Consider the following 21,689-nt stretch of genomic DNA (forward strand, 5'->3'; position numbering starts at 1 on the left):
TATATATTGGGATGTAGAATTAGTTGTTACCTATTTTTAAGCCGGATACTGACCTTAAAAGTCTATATTTATATAGATCTATATCTATAGCTGTAGATATATATCCATATCTATATCTATCTATCTATATATATCTATATCTATCTATCTATATATATCTATCTATCTATATATATCTATATCTATCTATCTATCTATCTATCTATCTATCTATCTATCTATCTATCTATCTATCTATTTATATATATATATATATATAAATATATATATATATATATATATATATAATATATATATATATATATATATATATATATATATATATAAATATATATATATATATATATATATATATATATATATATATATAGATAGATATATATATATATATAGATAGATATAGATATAGATATATATTCTACAAAGCACATGGCCCATACAGGTAGAGCTTTCTCTGCTGACAATTTGCAAACTTTTTATTCTATGAAATAGTTTGCTCCCAGTGAACGCCCCTGTCATTCCGTTATGTGATATTGATGAGACGCACAGGTTCTCTATTAAATCTGTCATTAGAATGCTGATTATTCAAAGGCTTGATTGTGCTGTGATTTACAAGGACGCGCACATCAATAACCTCGCTCCCCTCACCTCTCCAGTAAGCTGCAATGATGTAATCTGCAATGTCTGCGTCACATGAAAACAATTCCATGTGTACCCTACTGAATGCTCCGTCCCCCACAGTCTAATCTTGGGAACATATACACAAGACCACTGGATACATATGACATCTGTCCTCTCCATTCATTTTATCAGAGCTGTCTACAGGCTGTAAAAGGTGTCTGTGGCTACCGTTCACATCACAACGTTAGAATATATTAAAGCTATGCGGTTTTGCTACAGAACAGTTCAATATTCCAATGCAAGCACAAAAGACATCAATCTATTAGACGTATGCTGCATTATTACAAAACCAAAGTAAACCCAGTGAAGGTCACTACATGTTCACATAAAGGGAAACTGAAAAAGTGTGCACATAGTATTGTAAAAGCAAATTGGTAATATAAAACTTAACTGGTATTTTTTGATTGCTCACCAGACAGAATGATGTTGTATGCTACACACAGATGTAATACTACCTTGTTGGGTTAAATTCAGTAGAACGTCTGATGATGGTATAGCAAGCCAGTCATAGTCTGCACATCTCTCAGGGATTATATTTCTGGCTTTCTAAGCATGCAGGATAATAGAGTCCACTCCAGAGAGCTAAATGATGAAGGTCAAAGAGACAAGAAGAGGAGAAAAATAATACACTGCAGCAGAGCTGATTTCATCCCTTGCCGGCACTCACCATAGGAGCGGAAAATCCACACGGAAAAACCCAGGAGCTGTCCCTTCTATTTCTTCAGGACAAATAGCATCTGCAACCATGTCAGGACGATGCAGGGTGACTTAGCTTACACAGGCTGCAAAGCTTCACTTAGGTAACCCCGTCCTGTAGTTACTCTCCTACTATCAGAGCTTCACACAAAGCCCCCTAGTTAAAGCATGCAGCTCAATGAATAGCTCTAGTAAAAGGTGTCATCTTCACAAGCTTGCTAGACAAGAAAGAAAGGAAATAACAGGAATTCTCTGCCATGTGCCTAAGCTACTCTTTAAGATACAATCAGTATTCTTAGGCAGTCCCTGGAAACATCCAATCAAGAAGAAGTTAGCAGTGTCAGCATGACGCTGGACCAAAAAAAAAAAAAAAAAAGTGACTGCAGAGCATCAAAGCTGGCTTTACCTTCTCTCCCTGCACACTGCCTTCTGTACCATGCACAAAAAACTGTCTTAGTGCTACATCAATGTCTCCCCAGGAACTGCGCTGTCATTAAGATGTAGATTCATTCTGGTGCCCACGACATACATCCTAGTATATGAGGACATGGGTCAAAGGTGATGGTTTCTTGGTTCTGCAATAGATGCTGTATAATGCTGCATTGACTGCAGTGTAGAGGAAGCAGCAATAGCATAGTGACGGTCCCTACGGCTGTAGACACACCATAACAAATGTGACCCTTTCTTTAGGGCAGGTGTTGCATGTGATCTGCATTATTTCTTTCTGCTCTGATAATTTACCTCTTTCAAAACAAAATGTTCTGGTGCTCAGTATTCCAAGTCGAAAGAGTTTTTCTTTTTTTTTTTTTTTCTTTTCCCCAAAGGTAGGCAATCTGGGTCATTTCATAAATATTCACACAGGTGCAGTAAACAATTCCGAATATTTTCAAAGTTGTCAGGAACATCTACGGATACATTACTGCTCAGCTGTTAAATCTTTTCAGGTTTATGGGTTAGCGCTGTGACCTTGCTGCACAAGGTCGTAGGTTAAATTTCCACCAGCATTTTCTCTCTGTAAAGTTTTAATGTGGGCTTACGCCAAGTTGTTTTAAAGGCATTTTTTTGTAAATTAAAATAATAAACATGTTATACTCACCTGCTTTGTGCAATGTTATTGTACAGAGCCATTCCAAACCTCCTCTTGTTAGAGTCCCTCTCCGGCAATCCTGTTCTGTATCTGCCCCCTTAGCAAGCGCTTGCAATGAGGATAGACATGTGGGCTCCATCCTGAGCCAGCCTCTGTGCATCCATTGACATCCCTATTATTTGTGTTTCTTTTATGTACAATAATATTATTAATTATTTGTCCCATACTTTATTTAAAACAGTAGTAATCTCTGCCAAAAAAAGATTAGGAAAAAATGCATTGCCATAATGTCCTAGTTTGCACTGGGATACCCGAGCTGAGCCGCTGCTCAGTGTGTCTATTCAGAAACAGAGCTGCAGCTCAGCCCCACCCCCTCTCTCGCCTGATTGGCTCACTTACTTTAATTTACAGCAGTCCTGTGTCCAATGCTGGGGGGAGAGTCCCGGACTCTGGAGGCTCTTGTGCAACATCGCTGTATTGAGGTAAGTGTAACGACACCTCAAGTATGAAAGGGGTTAAAGTCGTTTAGAACATTCCATACTCGAACACTCCAATCAGCCGAACAAGAAACCCATACGAATAATTCTCCCCCAAGTACGAGACAAGGCTCTGTATTGAGGTTCAAACAGGAATGAATTTTTATTTTGAGATCTCACACAAATATATAAAGCAGGATCAAAATACAACCTGTCAGCAGACACCTAATTAATATGAGTTAATTATGTAATCATTTGCCCAGAATAGGTGACTCAGAGACATGACCTTTAGGACAGACTTGTTGTCACCGAGCTTCACACATTAGTATAAATATAGGACACTTTCTCACAATAGCAGGAGCTAATTACAATTAACAATACAAACAGTGAGCCCCCCCCCCCCCCCTCAGCCTAGTAGCCAACAAACTATAGTAAGAGTAGACTGTCCGGCTCCTACCCAGTTCCAGAGTCCAATGTGATCAGCTTTCTCAATTAACACGTTGAGTTCAGAATCAAACAAACCAAGAATAGTCTTTACATATATCCTGTAAGTTATTGTGAATAAATATTACTGTCCCATTTTAAGTAATCCAAGATATATTTTCTCACTCACCCTGTGCCAGGATGGCACAGGGTGACTTAGACATAAGAAGTGCATGGGGAGCTGAAACATGGGTTTCCCATACCTTCCAAGGGATTCTGGGTTCCACTGGCCCTCCAGTTACATCTCTCCCCTTTCGGCAGGAGACTAACACAGGAGGAGACCCCAGACGGGTTAACTCCGAAGTTAGTCCATAGTTTCAGTCCTCTAATGCTGGTATCCACACAGTACCCCAAACAAATTGTTCCAAACAGAGTATTACTCACCCAGCCAACCGCTTCCTCTCTCAGCCGCTGGAGAGAAGACAGGGTGACTGGGCTCACTCTGTCATGCTGTTGGGGATCTGGGCTGACTGCCCAGCATCCCTGGGGTATACAGGTGGGGACTGAAGCCCCATCCACCTTTACATGAAATGTATCCTCTGTTAGTTGAGGGCAGAGGCTAGCAGCACTCTGCCCTGTTGCCAGTCCTTCTGCTGGAAACCCCACACCATCTGCTCTGGCTAACTGTTGGGGAGGGAGGCTGACTCTCCCCGCTCCCTGGAACTCTGTAGTTGTTGCTGGTGCTGGGCAGAGGTTGGTAGCACTCTGCCCAGTTGCCAGAGCTTCAGCTGGGTTGGTGTCATCATTCTGGGGCGCCATCTGCTGTTGGAACCCTTTCGCTGGTATTGTCTCCCAGGTGCACAAACACTTGTTGGGGAGGGAAAATGGCTGCTTCTCCTCCCTGCATCTCTGAAATCCACTAGGAGAGAGGAACCATCGCCTTTTCACCTCGGGCCTCCGAAACTGCCACGGGTGTAGAGCAGGGGTCTGCAGTACTCTGTCCTGCTGCAAGTACTTGAGCAGGTGATGCATAATCTATAACATCATCTGAACAGTCTATTAAGTCCATACATTCTGTAATCTGTGGCTGGAGAGATGAGCCGACTGCCCCAGCTCCCTGTCGAACTTGCTGGGCAACGTTTCGTCGCACTCTGCCATGTTGCCAGCCCTTCTGCTGGAAACCCCACACCATCTGCTCTGGCTAACTGTTGGGGAGGGAGGCCAACTGCCCAGGCTCCCTGGAACTCTGTAGTTGTTGCTGGTGCTGGGCAGAGGTTGGTAGCACTCTGCCATGTTGCCAGCACTTCTGCTGGGGACTCCACATCATCCGCTTTGGCTAACCGTTGGGGCAGGAGGCAATTGAATTCTTCCCCTCCCAAACTGTGCAGCTGCCATTGGGGAGGTGACCTGGCTGCTTCCTTTTCCGTTCCCTTATCTGGCTGCTGGGAAGTGATTGCCACCTTCTCACCATGAGCCTCCGGGAACTGCCACAGGTGTGGATCAGAGGTCTTGGACCCTCTGTCCGGTGACCAGTGCCTCAGCTGGGGAAGTTCCTTGCAACTCCACAGATACTGCTTTTGGTGCTGGGCAGCGCACACTGAAGTTTGGCCCTGATACCAGCTCTTTTGCTGCAGGCTCATCAGGTTGTTCTTCCTCAGTAGAAAAGTCTATCAAATCCCCTGCCTCTGTAACTGGTATCTAGGGATAGAGGTTCACCATCTCCTGTCCATGGAACCCAGAAGATGCTATCAGTGCTGGGCAGAGGTTAGCAGGACTCTGCCCTGTTTTGAGCACTTCAGCTTTTCAGTTGGGGCTGCTGTGACTTCTGCTGCTGCGGCACTTCTTTGCTGTAGCCAATTTGCCTCCACAGCTGCTATAACTAGGTTAATGATCTCCGCTGTAGGGTTAGGACCATAATGTGCCAGTCTTATGTTAACAGCCCGATCAAAACTTGCCTCTTCGGGTGTCCTGTCTGTTATGATGGGCCTTTCGGCTCTATCCATTTCGACTAGTTCTGCGATAATGTCCCTCTTCTTACGGTTGTTGGCTGGTCGGCCCCGGTTCTCCAGTGAGTCCTTAAGGGTAGAATGCTTTAGCCATTCGTACCGTGCTTCCATTGGCCTGTGTCCTCTTGTAGCTGTCCTTCTGAGCTGTGGGAATGATCCCACTGCTTGCCACCAGTTGTAACGACACCCAGAGTATGAAAGGGGTTAAAGTCATTTAGGACATTCCATACTCGAACACAAAGGCAGCTACCAAACACTCCAATCAGCTGAACAAGAAACCCATATGAATAATTCTCCCCCAAGTACGAGACGAGGCTCTGTATTAAGGTTCAAACAGGAATAAATTTTTATTTTGAGATCTCACACAGATATATACAGCAGGATGAAAATACAACCTGTAAGCAGACACCTAATTAACATGAGCTAATTATCTAATCATTTACCCAGAATAGGTGACACAGAGACATGACCTTTAGGACAGACTTGTTGTCACCGAGCTTCACATATTAGTATAAATACAGGACACCTTCTCACAATAGCAGGAGCTAATTACAATTAAAAATACAAACAGTGCCCCCCCCCCCAGCCTAGTAGGCAACAAACTATAGTAAGAGTAGACTGTCTGGCTCCTACCCAGTTCCAGAGGCCAATGTGATCAGCTCTCTCAATTAACATGTTGAGTTCAGAATCAAGCAAACCAAGAATAGTCTTTACATATATCCTGTAAGATATTGTGGATAAATATTACTGTCCCATTTTAAGTAATCCAAGATATATTTTCTCACTCAACCTGTGCCAGGATGGCACAGGTGACTTAGACATAAGAGGTGCATGGGGAGCTGAAACATGGGTTTCCCATACTTTCCAAGGGATTCTGGTTTCCATGGGCCCTCCCATCACAGTAAGTATTAGGGGTGCTGCTGCACAGAGAAGGTTTATATAATATAATGCATTAAAGTCTCCACAACTTACTGATCATGTTAATGTACCATGAGCTAATCATTTTAGTGGGGGTTTCTTAAAGTGGTTGTAAACCCTCCCCCACAACTTTGTCCCATGTAAATCAGCATAAAAAACCCCAATGAACACTGCTTGTAGATATCTCCTTACTTGCTTAGTATTGTTGTAATCCTTGTTCTGTAGAATTAAGTCACTGAGCATGCCCAGATCTCCCCTGATTTAAGGCACACTCTCTATGTCTTATCTATCTGTTATCAAGACTTCCTACGGCACAACACTGAACTCTGCTAATCACTCAGAGCTTCCTCCTACACATCATGTGACCATGTGACCTCACATACAGTCTACACTTGGCAATTACTGCAGTCTTATCAGCTGAAGCTGATAAGTCTGACAAAGGGAAACATTAGACATCGGCACAAGTAAATACTATGAAATAAACAAGTAAGCTATGAACAGGGAAGCAGGGTTGCCATAGAAACATTGGATTGAGAAGGAGGCTTGGTTAACAGTACAGGAAGTGCTCGATGTAAGGGCGGAAATATACTCCACTGTGGACTCAGAAAACAATACTTAAGATGGCACTGCCTAACCCCTGGAAACAATTTTTTTTAAAGTTTCTTTAAACAGTAAGTAATATGCAATTTGGGCTGGATTACAGTAGCTATAGTCTGATAATGACTTATTATAATGGACTAAATGAAAAGAAGCATCAGAGTAGGAGAGTTTACTTCCTCTTTAAGATATAGAAACTCTTTTAAGAGTTCATCCATGGCATAAAAGTTGGAGAAAGGCTGCTCTATTAGGTATGATGTGTGTGCCTGTATGACAAAATGGTATAAGCTCCTTAAAGGGCAGGAACTCCTTTTAAATGCTGTATAAATTATTAAAATACTAGAAAGGAAAAACTGAATACACTTTCTGTATATGAAGGTATACCTGCCAAGAGGTTTATGCACCCCTGCCACAATGCACAGCCAGGACTCATTCTGATACTTACTGCTTTAGCGATACTGCTTCCTGAGTCACCTCTCTGCTAAATGTACAGAGGCGATGATGCCAATTCTTTTGTTCAGTGAGTATCCTAGAGATGGAGTGATGACTCTGAAAGCTGCATTGCTGAATAAAGAAATAATTGTGTCACCTTCCCAGCTTCGCAATGTGGCAGATAACAAGAGATAAGAAAGCAAAGAATATGTGTGATTATGACTTCCGCTTAGCAGCACTAGGGTCATTGGTTCAAATCACAACCATGGCGCTACCTGCATGGAGTTTGCATGTTTTCCCTGTGTCTATGTAAGTTTCCTCCGGGTACTCCGGTTTCCTGCTACACTTCAAAGATATGCTGGTAGGTTAATTGGCTCCTGTCTAAATTGGCCCTAGTGTATGCATGTATGACTGTGGGTCAGGGATCTTAGATTGTTAGCTCCTTGAGGGCAGGGACTGATGTGAATGTACAATATATATGTAAAGTGCTGTGTAAATTGGTGGCGCTATATAAATACCTGTAATAATAATAAAATATGAATCAGCTACATATTTAGCTCTCCTGTTTGTTAGACAATGCCTGAGTCAACAGCAGGTTTTCCTTAGAACAGCCTTTCTTAACCAGGGCTCCTCCAGAAGATGCTAATGGTTCCTTGAGCAGTGAGTGGTGAATTGATCTCTCACCACCTACGCTGACCACCACTATATAATCAATTTTAGCAGGGGTTCCTGAGAGCTAAAAGTATTTTAACAGTTCCACATGGCTGTTTTTAGGAAGTTAGTGGTGATGGCACTCATTTTGCAGACACAACCATACTGCTCTCAAGCTATGCTGTCAGAGGAGCATAGTACAATATCCCACAAGTTGGAGGGAATGGAGAACATGGGGCCAGCACTGACTTATTAAATTGAAACAATAACAGGAGAACAGGTTTTCTTGCATTTCCAATTGATCATTACTATCAACACCAAAATAACAGGGCAGGCTTTTAGCTGGAATAAAATGTATGACATTATGACATGTTTTCACAAGAAGACTTTAATGTGTCAATGGGACAATACTGAAGAGCAGTGCTGAGAGGGCAACACAACAAAGGCCTCAGCAGGAATATAAGGCATTCTCTAATTGGACAAGGTGGATAGGAGGGCAGTGATGTCACGTTCTCCATCTCGCCCAAGCTTCCTTCTTGAATCAAGTCATTTTTCTAGAAAATTTTTTGCAATTTACAACGAGACTAAAATATACAAAACCTTCCCACTAGATAGGAGGGCAGTGATGTCACGTTCTCCATCTCGTCCAAGCTTCCTTCTTGAATCAAGTCATTTTTATTGAAACATTTTTGCAATTTACAACGAGACTAAAACATACAAAACCTTCCCACTAGACCTCTAAAAATACAAACGAGACATCAAAGAATAAAATAATAAAGAACTCAAAAAGAGCTCAAACTTCTAGATTATACAATAACTGTTACTTAAAAGACAAGTATGTTTTTTTTTTTTTCAGTTTTATACTTACCTAAGTGGATGTAGCATCAGTCAGATGCTGCATCTGTCCCCCGGCGCATCTGCACTGAGAACTCAGCATTCGAACACTGCCGATCGCTTGGTTCTGACAGATCCCTGAGCAGAGCGCTACAGACTGTCAGTCACAGCTCTCTCTTCTCCTTCCTCAGTCGCTGGAGTGCTGAGCTGTGGAGGGGTTCTCAGTAGCTCGCTGAGAGGCTGAGACTGCTATCAGTCCAGGCACCTGACGGAACCAGACTTCCATTGTCGCGATGATGCGGTGCCTGGATCGTCTTCTGTGACATCAGTAGAGAGCAGAATTCAGTCCGCTCTCTGCTGAAAACGGATCACAGGAGTACAAAACGAACTGCACTCCTGTGATCCATAGGACAAGCCCAGCCAAACGAGCTTTGGCTATACTTCTCCTTTAAGACCTTTAAAATAACAATAGATTGAAGATTACATTCTTCATATGTAAAGTTGGCAACAAAATAAAGCAAACAAATACACTCAGCTTAGCGACTACACCTTGACGGCATATACACTTAGCAAAATTATAAATGCAACACTTTTGTGCTTGCCCATATTTATCGTGAGCTGAACTTAAAGATCTATGACTTTATGTACAAAAAAGGCCTATTTCTCTCAAATATTGTTCACAAATCTGTCTGAATCTGTGTTAGTTAGCACGTCTCCATTGCCAAGATAATCCATCCACCTCAAAGGTGTGGCATATCAAGATGCTGATTAGACATCATGATTATTGCACAGGTGTGCCTTAGGCTGGCCACAATAAAAGGCCACTCTAAAATGTGCACTTTTATCACACAGCACAATGCTACACTTTGCAAGATTTGAGGGAGCATGCAATTGGCATATTGACTGCAGGAATGTCTGCCAGAGCTAAAATTGTCAGAAAAAACTGTCAGAAACCTTCTCGGGGAAGCTCATCTGCATGCTCGTCATCCTCATTGGGTTCTCGACCTGACTGCAGTTTGTCCTCTTAACCAACTTGAGTGGGCAAATGCTCACATTCGATTGTGTCTGGCAGAGGTGTTCTCTTCACGGATTAATTCTGTTTTTCACTGTACAGGGCAGATGGCAGACAGCATGTATGGCATTGTGTGGGTGAGTTTTTTGCTGATGTCAGCATTGTGGATCGAGTGGCCCATGGTGGCAGTGGGGTTATGGTATGGGCAGGCATATGCTATGGACAATGAACACAGGTTATTGATGGCATTTTGAATGCACAGAGATACCGTGACGAGATCCTGAGATCCTGAGATCCTGAGTCCCTGTTGTGCTATTTATCCATGGCCATCACCTCATGTTGCAGCATGATAATGCACAGCCCCATGGTGCAAGGTTCTATACACAATTCCTGGAAGCTGAAAATATCCCAGTTCTTGCATGGCCAGCATACTCACCGGACATGTCACCCTTTGAGCATGTTTGGAATGCTCTGGATCAGCATATATGACAGTGTGTTCCAGTTCCTGTCAATATCCAGCAACTTCGCACAGCCATTGAAGAGGAATGGACCAACATTCCACAGGACACAATCAACAACCTGATCAATGTGAAGGAGATGTGCTGCACTGCATGAGGCAAATGGTGGTCACACCAGATACTGACTGGTTTTCGGACCCCCACAAGCCCCCCAGTACAGTAAAACTGCACATTTTAGAGTGGCCTTTTATTGTGGCCAGCCTAAGGCACACCTGTGCAATAATCATGCTGTCTAATCAGCATGTGGATATGCCACACCTGTGAGGCAGATGGATTATCTCAGTAAAGGAGAAGTACTCCCTAACACAGATTTACACAGATTTGTGAACAATATTTGAGAGAAATAGGCCTTTTGTGTACATTGAAAAGGTTGTAGATCATTAAGTTCAGCTCATGATAAATAGGGGCAAACACAAAAGTGTTGTCTTTATAATTTTGCTTAGTGTATGTACAATTATCCCAAACCAGGGATCTATCCCACTATTAACTTTCCACAGCATGATCGGTAAAATCAACAGATTGCGCAAACAATTTGGAGTCTAGCCATCGAGATGAAAAATTTTGGGGCATTTCCTGTGTTTGTATGCCAGTTGATGATTGATGTTAAATTGCTCTGTTTTTTAACCAATACCATAATTTTATGGTGGTATTGACTGGTACGTAAACAATTATTGTTCATTTGCACATGTGTAATTACTATCAGCATGTCTGGCTTAAAGGCTTAAACTCAATAATTATTAATTGCAAACCATTGTTTTTGTATGTATTTGTGTGGGATTTAATCTTGTTATAGCCACTGCATACACAGTACAATACTGCAGAATATATTGGCATTATATAAATCAGTAATGAAAATGCTCCCACAGGAATTACACCACTGTTAATACATTGTAATATAATGCATGCCATAAAGCAACTTGCCCTTGAACAAAACGTTGTAATGCTGTATTTCAGGCCCCACAAGATGACAATTCACACTTGCCACATCAATGCAAACCTCTTCATTTGCAGTCATGACCTCCTAAATAAGTATTTCAGCTCCTAAAATATCTTACACAAACTTTTGGGAAAGTCACATTTCCCTTCCCTGTCTCACTTAAAGTGCATTTCCACTTTTGCAGCCAAATTAGGATAACACTTACTTTAGATTTACATGTTCTCTTAGCATAATTTACAAAAAAATTTAAAAAAATGCTATTTACATTTTACTTTTCTCAAAACAATAAAACATTTCCTATTTTTTGCAAATGCTTGTACTCTGCACTTGTGTTTATGATAGCACCACCATATACACGAGCATGGCAGTGATCAGCCATTCATCTTAATGACAGCCTATACCACCTGGGTGGAGGAAGCAAGCCAGGCATTATGTTGTATCTATCTATCTATCTATCTATCTATCTATCTATCTATATAGATAGATAGATAGATAGATAGATAGATAGATAGATAGATAGATAGATAGATAGATAGATAGATAGATAGATAGATAGATAGATTCAGCGCCCCATTTACTGGAGCACCTGGTATCAAAGTGAATGTTGAAGATGACAACCCCTTGGCATACCTCCAACAATTTTTGACCAATGAGGTTATTGAAAATATAGTTACGGAGACAAACCGGTACCAGGAGCAACAAGCTGCTACGCATCAGAGGTTTTCAAGGAGCAGAAAGTGGGAACCAGTGACCAAAGAGGACATTTGGAAATTTCTGGGCCTAATAATTCTTCAGAAAGTAATGGGGAAACCCCTGCAGAAGTGGTATTGGACAACCAATAAATTACTAGCCACTCCATTTTTGGGCACGATCGTGTCAGAGTACACATTTTCCCTGATAATGAAGTATTTGCAAATATTGAAGAATTTGATGAAACTACTCCTCCCCCACCAAAACTCAAGAAGATTTGGGAGGTATATCAAATGATTCAGAAGAATTTCCGGAGCTATGTGCCAGATAGAGACATTAGCATAGATGAAAGTCTAATGGCCTACAAGGGAAGGCTCAGCTGGATACAATACATGGCATCAAAGAGAGCACGATTTGGCATAAAATGTTTCATGCTATGTGAATCGAGCACTGGTTTCATTTGGAATTCTGTCCTATACACTGGGAAAGGAACCAAATTCAACCCAAAATACAGTAATTATGGAATGGCAACACCTTCCGTTCTTTCACTGATTGAGCCATTGCTAAATCAGGGCTATTATGTAACTACAGACAACATTTACACATATCCTGAAATGTATGAGTTCCTTCTACAGAACAAAACGGATGCCTATGGAACCGTTAGGGCTAACCGGTGTGACATGCCACCAATCTTTGGCAATAAGAAGCTCAAGACAGGAGAAATGGTTACCTGGCAGAAAAGAAAAATGATGGCACTGTGATGGCATGACAAACAAGATGTGTGCCCAATGAGTACAATCCATAACATCTCAACTGTCACGGTACACACAAAAGGTGGGAAAGACATCATGAACCACAGGTAGTGGTAGACTACAACAACATCATGGGAGGTGTTGACAGAGACAAATTTTATCCAGCAATGAGAAAACAAAAAAAGTATTACAAGAAGATTTTCAGGCATCTTCTTGAGCAATGCTTTTGGAGTGCCTACATTCTGCTAAACAAAAAAGAGTGACAAACCTGTGGTTCATGCTGACTTTCTTTGGAAAGTTGCCTAACTGACCTTTCGAAACCACCAAACACCAATGGCTATGAATAGAGCTGGACATCGTGCTGCTGGCATTGTCAACCCAGAATGCCTGACTGGTCATCACTTCATGGACCATATCCCACCAACTGAAAAAAAGTCAGCACCCACAAGGATGTGCGTGGTTTGTTGCTCAAAGCATGATGACAGTGGAAGGAAAATCCAAAAGGAACCCAGGTTCTATTGTCCTGATTGTGACGTTGGACTTTGTACAGTCCCATGTTTCAAAATTTACCATACCGGAATGTTTACCGAAGCAATATGACTAATAATAATGCACCCTTGTTTGGACAAAAAAAATGTCATTGTTTTTGATTTGATTATATTATTCACTGAAATGTATTGAATAAAATGTATTATTATTACATTATTATTTGTTATTATTTATAGTTATTTATTATATTATAATTTATGATTTTGTGTTTCAAACTTTATCATACCCTGGATGTCTACTAGACTTTGGTATGGACAGATTTAAGTGAGTTATTCCTAAAGCCGCGTACACACGGGCGGATTGTATGGCCTACTTAGTCCGTCATACAATCCGACGGACAGTCCGTCATACTTTCGAATGAACGGACTTGACCACACACGGATGCACAAACAGTCCGTCGAAAGCTTGCGCGATGACGTGTACAGCACGTACGACGGGACTAGAAATAGGAAGTCCAATACACAGTAATGCAACCTTCCGCCGTGTAAATCCTTTCTGAGCATGCGCCATTCTTAGTCCGTCCAACTAGCCTACTCACGAGCGGATTGTCCGCTGAAACCAAAGTATGACGGACAGTATTACAGAAATTCCGAAATACTTAGTACGCCAGACTGCACGCTGAAAAAGTCAGCTGAAGCCCACACACGAGCGGACTGTCCGCTGAAATGTGTTTCGTCGGACTAAGTAGGCCATACAATCCGCCCGTGTGTACGCGGCTTTAGAATTGCAGGCCTACAATATAAAACACCAAATTTCCATCCAAAACAATTGTTCCGCTTTCAGCATCAAAAATCTGACATAATCATCCTGCCGGGGAGGTTAAATCCTTTTTTTTTTGGTGGTGGTGGTATAGGAAATAAAAAGGAAATAAAATGATCTGCAATGGATACTCTCATCTATTATGCCATCATGTTTACCGGAAACACTACCAGAGTAGTGCATAGTATAGCTCATATTATAAATTCTAAAGCTCAATACAAGTTGTATGAAACATATGCCCATTTGAGGGGGACCTTTCTTTTTTTTTTTAAGGGGGACCTTTTAATCAATCTGTTGGATAACCAAAGTTCCAAAGCACAAGACAAACACAGTAAACAAAAGTTATAACTAGCCAGAAAAATGAATGTCTAATTATGGCTTGATAATGTATTCTGGGAAATAAATCCCAATGTTGCAATTTATTTGGCAAAATTCTGCTCCTCACTTAAAAAAAACCCCCAAAAACTCACAATGTTTAATATACAATAAAAAAAAAAAAATGTGCAGAAAAAGAAGGATTTAATGGAACAAGTGGTCATACTAAAACCAAGATTATTTCCAGGGTCACAAATCACTTACTATAGTTGGGAGTGTCCTTGAAATTAGAAACAACAGGCAGTTATGCTCCAAATACAAAAAGCAATGGGCTTGATTTATTAAAACTGGAGAGTGCAAAATGTGGTGCAGTGCAGCAAAGAAACCAATAAGCTACTAGGTTTTATTGTCAAAGCTTAATTGAACAAGCTGAAGTTAGAAGCTGATTGGATACCATGCATAGCTGCACCAGATTTTCCAGCTCCAGTTTTAGTAAATTAGCCCTAGTGTCACATTGTAAACATAATAATTTGGAATGCAGTGCCCTCCAGTGGCACATTTAAATAATTACATCTCAACAAATATTAAATGCAGAACATTTTTTTTACAGTAAAAGAAATGCAGAACATTTTACTTGTCCCATAAAATTGCCAAGCTGTGGACCGATTGGTTGTAATGTAAGAGAGATGTCAAACAGGCAGTTGTAACAAAACATCATTATCACCTGTGTTTTAATATGGGTTGCACAGTAATAAAATACTCATAGATCTATACTCAGGCAAAACAAAAAAAAGAAACAAAAAACATAGAGTATATGTATAAAGATGGGGCAGAATTGATGAACCATTTGGTATTTTTTCTGCCATCACGCTCCTATGTTTCTATGTTTCTAATCCACCAAATGCTAAATAGCATGTTAAATAAAACCTGTAGGCGCTGACAATGCTTTCTTAGTGTTATGTTGTTGACCTATTGACTGCAGTATTATGTAGCTCAAGAATGTCAGAAACAAGTCAGAACTTTGGGATTTGCTAGCTGCTTTTGTAACAGTGACTCCAAGTCCTGAAGTAAGGGAATCATCATGACAGCCAGGATACCAGCATTTTCAAATTTAAACAATAGCAGCATTTGTGCTTCTCTTATGGCAGGTTTCTTTCAATTCTTTCAAGGGGGAACTATACTGTACCCATTTGGAAGAGGAATGGGAATGTCACTCCCCCCCCCATACCTAGGTGTATCGGGTATTTTTTTGGCAGAGGATCAGAGAAGCAAATAGAAGGAAAGGTTTAATACTGGTATGAACATAGTAGCGCAGAATTTTTCTTTTGTTCTGTGTAAAATAAAATACCCAATTATGCTGCAGAATGAGCGAAATTCACATCTTTAAATTGCATTGAGAAGGAATATCCAGTCCAATGCCTATTTAGTGAATATGTAACCTTGTTGATTGCAAAGTAATACAAAACATGTGATACTGATAGCTAATAGGTATGATTTGGGGACTCGTGTATATATAGTATTTGAGGCATTAAAATGAAATGTATTTGGGAGCAATAATATTTTAATCATGCTTTATTGTGATGTCAATACATTTACTTTATAAATTGTAGTTTTGGATATCTCAAAAGTCTGCTCTGCTATCCTTTTCCACATTTACCTAATTAGAAAATAGTTTTTTTTTTTTTTTGGAAGGCAGTTTTTAAAATAAAATAGGCCACCTAATCACAACTTAACAATGGCCAGAACATCCTGAAGTAGTCCTTCTCTTCATGATCTGGGGTTCTATTAAAAATATTTAAAAAAAAAAGACTATTCTGATTTTGTATTTTGGCTGGCAGAACCCTGATCCCCAGATATTGGAAAAACTCTATACCCCCTTCCATGAGAGATTGGGTCACTGAACTGAACCATCTCAAGAGAATGGAGGAATTAATTGCCAATGGATAATGATAACTGTGCTTCTTTTTACGAACTATGGTACGCATAGATGGAATTTTTGAACTTCACAAAAAATTGTGTCCTTTCCTACTTAATTCTAGTTATCTACATATTTCCTCCCTGCCGTACACACTTTCCTAATAATTCTTCTTCTCTGACTCCACCAACCTTCATATTTTCTTTCTTTTTCTTTTCTTTTTCTGTTTTCCTCTCTTTTCTATCTTATGTCTCTCTTTTCAATATTCAAATATAGGTTGTACCTTATTTTTTTTATTTTTTTTATTACCCTCCTGTATATATTTTTTTCCCTTTTCCATTATATTTTTCCATCTATCCAATACATCCCATTTTATTTAATTCTATTTACTTATTTATTTATTTATTTTTTCTTCTTTGTATTTTCTTTGTTGGTACACATTATTTATGCATTAATGTGCAGTAAGAAATTATAATTAATTTACCTTTTCGTATGTATTATTAACATTTTGTATTTGTTATTCAATACATGTTTGAGTGAAATGTTGTCATATTTATTTGTCAATAGTTGTATATTACATTGTAATATGATACTATATCAATGTTTATTAATGCTGTCCTGCTGACCTATCATACTTGTCTTTATTAAACTGTATGTTTATAACCTTAATAAAAAGTTTAATAAAAAAAAAAAAGAGTTAACATTCTCAAGTTGTGCATGTGATAGCACTATTAAAGCTGTCCTGCTGACCTATTATACTTGTCTTTATTAATCTCTATGTTTACAACCTTAATAAAAAGTTTAATTTAAAAAAAGAGTTAACACTCAAGTTGTGGATGTGAAAATGCAAAAAAGTGAGTGTTCCAGGACATTTTTGAGGAAAACATTTATTATTTTGAGCTAAATTCCTTAATACTGATTTATGTCAGAAGAAAACATGGCGCGTACACAAGACCGGACTTTCCGGCAGAAAAGATCTCACTGTCTTCCCGTCGGAGTTCCAACGGACTTTCGACGTCGTTACGATGGACTTCCGACTGAACAGACTTGCCTACACATGAACGGACAAAGTCTGTTTGTTTTGAACGTGATGACGTACGACGGGACTAGAAAAGGAAGTTCAATAGCCAGTAACTAATAGCTGCCCTAGCGTCATATTTGGTTCGTTGGACCAGCATACAGACGGTTTTCTCGATAGAAATTGATTACATCGGACAGATTTCAAACATGTTCTATTTCTAGGTCCATCTGAATTTTTAAAGAAAAAAGTCAGATGAAGACCACGCACGATCGTAATATCCGACGGAATGATTCCATTGGACCTTTTCTGCCAGGTTTAACAGATCGAGAGACCCTGGAGGCATGGTGATTGTCTCCTAGGTCTCAGCAGTTTTAATTTTCACCAAATGTCACTCCTGCTGCCTACACATTGCTTGTTTACCTGTCTAAAAAGTATAGAGTGTTTTTTTTTTCTAGTCTTTACATATGGTACAGTCAAGACTTCTACACTAAAATTTTCTACCACTGGAAGGACCAAGAACTACCCTTCTCATTACCTTTGCTGGCTACTGGTAGTACAAGTATAAAATTAGAAATTCCTAGACACAGGACTCCTGGTTTTGTGTGTGTTTATTTGCAATCAAGCGAAGCTCTTTAAAAATAGCCAGGAATTTTAATCTTGACCATCTTAACTTTAGTAATTGCCTGCCGAGGAAAAGAAAACCTCTCATAAACCTAAGAAAAACAAGGTTAACATTTGACGGCCAAATGCATAATCACAGATTATGCTTAGTAAAAGCTATAGGCCAATCTCCACTTTTCTTTTTACCCATCTACTGGACCTCCCTATTAATGTGATGGCCAGCCTCTCCAGGGGAAGAGGAACACTCAAATTTACAGGAAAGGTGAAATTTGTGCCTAACTACAACTGCCTATACCTCTGACTATGCATTTTTTCATCATATGCTCAGTTTGAATTGTTCAGGTTTGTTCTAATGACCAACTCTAGAAAACCTAAAAATGATTCCTTACAGGGGGCTGTAGCCACCTATCCACTGCAAGGGTTAGTTGCTCATTTAGGTCTAGGGGACATAGAAAAGAAGATCTATTTACCTAATCCTCCACTCGTCTGCAGTGCTAGATTGGTTACCAGAGCATCTTCTCCCCCATGCTCAAGCAGTCTAAGGTCCTGATGCCATCAAGACCAATGCAGGGCCCAAAGCCCTGGCAAGGAAAAGTCCACTGCCAGGGCATGGGGGAGTGCCATCCGCTGGGGAGCAGAAGATCAGGTAAGTTAAAATACTTTTACTCTGCCCAAGACTAAATGAGAATCTAACCCTTGAAGTGTAGGTGCAGCCCCACTGCAAGGGAGGATTTCCTAGATTTGGGTTTTAACATCTATGACTTTCAACTTTTTTTTTAATTCATTTTTTGGGACCTATTAAAGGATAAGTTAATCTTTTTGAACTTGTTACAAGTTACAGCCATATTCAGGGTGTAACATGTAACATGTTACAAATCCACTGGCCCCCGCACCTCCACAGGTGACGGGGGATCATTAACCACTTTCAGACCGGACCATTTTGCTGGCTTAAGACCAGACCATTTTTTGCGATTCGGCACTGCGTAGTTTTAACTGACAATTGCGCGGTCGTGCGACGTGGCTCCCAAACAAGATTGATGTCCTTTTTTTCCAACAAAAGCTTTCTTTTGGTGGTATTTGATCACCCCTGCGGTTTTTATTTTTTGCGCTATAAACAAAAAAGGAGCAACAATTTTGAAAAAAACGCATTATTTTTTACTTTTTGCTATAATAAATATCCCCCAAAAATATATATAAAAAAAATATTTTTTCCTCAGTTTAGGCTGATACGTATTCTTCTACATATTTTTGGTAAAAGAACTCGCAATAAGCGATTATTGATTGGTTTGCGCAAAATTTATAGCGTTTACAAAATAGGGGACAGTTTTATGGCATTTTTATTAATAATTTAGTTTTTTACTAGTAATAGCGGAGACCAGTGATTTTTATTATGACTGCGACATTATGGCGGACACATCGGACATTTTTTACACATTTTTGGGACCATTGTCATTTATACAGCAATCAGTGCTATACAAATGCACTGATTCCTGTGTAAATGACACTGGTAGTGAAGGGGTTAACCAGGGGTGGCAGTGTAGGGGTTAAGTGTGTCCTAGGGGCATGTTACTAACTGTGGGGGGCGTGGCTGTGTGTTAGTGAACACTGATCTCTGCTCCAATCACAGGGAGCAGAGATCAGTGTCACTTGTTGCTAGGCAGAACGGGAATGCTGTTTACTTCCGCATCTCCCCTTTCAGCCTCCCTGTGAGACAATCGCGGGTATCCACGCAGCGATTGAGTCTGCGAGACCCGCGATCGGACTCACAGGGGTCCCGACCGGCGTGCACGCGATGGCATGGCGACATTCTTAAAGGGAAGTACCTGTACGCCCATATGCCTGTCCGTGCCATTCTGTCGACGTACATCGTCGCGCGTCAGTAGGGAAGTGGTTAAAGAACGTGGCCATGCAGGACTCCGCCCGCCCAGTCGCTTCACTCATTTACAGAGTTCTGTGAATTGAAAGCTACAAGGTCTGGCAGCCTTTGTGGCTGTCAGCTTGTAGTTCTCAATGAACTACCATGGCACTGTTTAGCACTGTGGTCATTCATTGATGCTTCCTGGTAATGTGTAACTGATTGGCCATATGATGTAAGGCCAAACAGCTTACACACACAGAGCCTGCAAGAGCCCCGCATAGCACCCACAATCTGCTGATTGTTGGTACAATGCTTTCCAGGCTCCCAATGAAAAACTATATAAATGCACATTTTTTTATCTGCAAAAAGAAGTGCATTTATTTTAATTTTTTTTTAAAAGGTGAACGCATCCTTTAAAGTTTAGATTATCATAAAAGACAAACAGGTGATACAGCCCGTGCAGTCTTTAACTGACTGCTTTATGTTTTAAAGGGTTGATGTAATCATACCAGTTAGTTAACATAACACAACATAACATAGTTAACCCTTTGTTTGCCCCGATGTTAACCCCTTCCCAGCCAGTGTCATTAGTACAGTGACTGTCATGCAGTGACACTGTATTAGTGTCACTGGTCCCCAAAAAGTGTCAAAAGTGTCAATTAGTGTCAGAATGCACGCCGCAATATCACAGTCCCACTATAAGTTGCTGATTGCCGCCAGTACTAGTAAAAATAAATAAATAAAATACAAATATTCCAAATATCCTGTGTATACCGATGCAGCTATATGCAGATGAATTAGCTGTGCATCACTACCGTCGGCTGAGCCACTAAGTCCCAATGCAGTTGGACGCAGAACAGCAGCCTCTGACTATCCTCTTTGATGTCCCCGGGCCGAGCCTACCAGCAGTGAAATATATAAGCTCTCCCATAATCCTTTCCTGTTCCAGCTTTCTGGAATTTATATTTCCGAAGTGACTCAAAAATACAATAATGCCTTGTGCACACGGTCGGACATTCCGACAACAAAATCCGTCTGATTTTTTCCAACGGATTTTGTCCTAAACTGGTGTTGCATACACATGGTCGGACAAAGTGGTCGGAAAATCTGATCGTTCAGAACGTGATGACGTTCGTTCATTACGATGGGACTACATTGAGGCTAGTAGCCCATAGCTTTGGTCTCGTAATTTGTTCTGAGCATGCGTGGCACTTTGTCCAATCAGAATTCTCTACAAAGGATCGGAAAAAGTCAGATCAGATTTTTTTGTCTGAAAATTTTAGATCCTGCTCTCAAATTTTTTCCATCAGAAATTTCCGATGGAAAAAGTCTGTTAGAGCCCACACACGATCGGATTTTCCGACAATATAATCTGATCGGACCTTTTCCGTCTGAATTTCTGATCGGACCTTTTTCCGTCTGAATTTTCGACCGTGTGTACAAGGCATTAGAGTTGACTACAGGGCTACAGGTCCCAAAATCCTCTTCTCTGTCCAGGAAGAATAGTTCCCCTCCTCTATAGTCAGGATGTGATCCAACAGCCTGAGTCTCCAGGCATTAATAGTGAACTAGTTAGTCTTTTGGTTTGTTTGATAATGTCCTCTTAATTCCATTTTGCAGCAGCTGACACTTTAATAAACACACATTTGAGGTAGTTGGAGGAATCCATCCCACTTTGGTATTGTATTCTGAGAGCAGGGCCCCCTCCTTGTCATCAAAATACACTGATCTGCACTGTAGGCTATAGCCGGCGGCACTGATCATTCAGGAAAAACCCACCAGCCTGGTTGTACACAAGCCAATCTAAAAATTTGACCAGTCAATGCTGAAACATACTGATGTACGGCTGGCTTAAATGTGTACTTATTCCAATGCCCCATCCCTCTTGTAAAAAGCTCTTATCTCAGCTAATAATTGCTGAGAAGAGAGAAAGAAGCAAAA

At 40.5% G+C, this 21,689-nt stretch overlaps 1 protein-coding gene across 5 annotated transcripts in view; it reads right to left on the minus strand.

Moving 5' to 3' along the window:
* The window catches only part of ANO4 (anoctamin 4), a 320,816-nt gene that overhangs the window by 236,491 nt on the left and 62,636 nt on the right, over window positions 1-21,689 (minus strand). The window contains exon 1 of one of the 5 annotated variants that reach the window (XM_077472275.1): window positions 1,784-1,994. The exons of 2 other annotated variants lie outside the window; for them this stretch is intronic. The gene's annotated coding sequence lies outside the window, so the exon portion shown is untranslated. Of the gene's footprint in view, window positions 1-1,136; window positions 1,281-1,348; window positions 1,697-1,783; window positions 1,995-21,689 lie in introns of those variants that run through there. 2 more of the 5 variants (XM_077472274.1, XM_077472276.1) reach the window with 2 other exon arrangements.

Source organism: Lithobates pipiens, unplaced genomic scaffold (assembly GCF_037356315.1).
Source record: "Lithobates pipiens isolate NorthernLeopardFrog02 unplaced genomic scaffold, aLitPip1_a1.2 Scaffold_8, whole genome shotgun sequence".
NCBI classification, from domain to species: domain Eukaryota; kingdom Metazoa; phylum Chordata; class Amphibia; order Anura; family Ranidae; genus Lithobates; species Lithobates pipiens.